The 383-nt window shown below is 36.6% G+C and overlaps 1 protein-coding gene across 1 annotated transcript in view; it reads right to left on the bottom strand.

Annotated features, from left to right (window-relative positions):
* Nucleotides 1–383, bottom strand: part of LOC119594864 — a gene marked incomplete at its 3' end in the record, with an annotated part of 25,290 nt that overhangs the window by 10,021 nt on the left and 14,886 nt on the right.

Genomic DNA, 383 nt, shown 5'->3' with positions numbered 1-383 from the left:
TCCCCATAAAACTTTTAAATAATCCCTTTAGCGAAAAACAATTTGCGTACCACAATGCACCAAACATTTAATACTGAAAGCTGGATTTCAGACACATAAACAGGAACCAGATTACGGTGTGAAGCTTAGCAAAGTTAGACATAAAAAAGAAGGAAAAGAATGTATTGATGACATATGTAGTTGAAAAGGCCACCTGGCTGACCAGGAATGAGCAGGTAATTGAAACCTTGAAGACATACATATATTTCCCCCAATAACTCAACAATGAACGTATACGTAGGTTGTGATTCTCCTTCTACTAGGATAGCCCGAGTAAGATTTTATTGTAATGAGGATTAGGATTATACATGGATTATACATACCTTTCTTGAATCTTGCTCCGG

Source organism: Penaeus monodon, chromosome 34, assembly GCF_015228065.2.
Source record: "Penaeus monodon isolate SGIC_2016 chromosome 34, NSTDA_Pmon_1, whole genome shotgun sequence".
Lineage (NCBI taxonomy): Eukaryota > Metazoa > Arthropoda > Malacostraca > Decapoda > Penaeidae > Penaeus > Penaeus monodon.
This window is presented reverse-complemented; position numbering and strand designations above follow the sequence as displayed.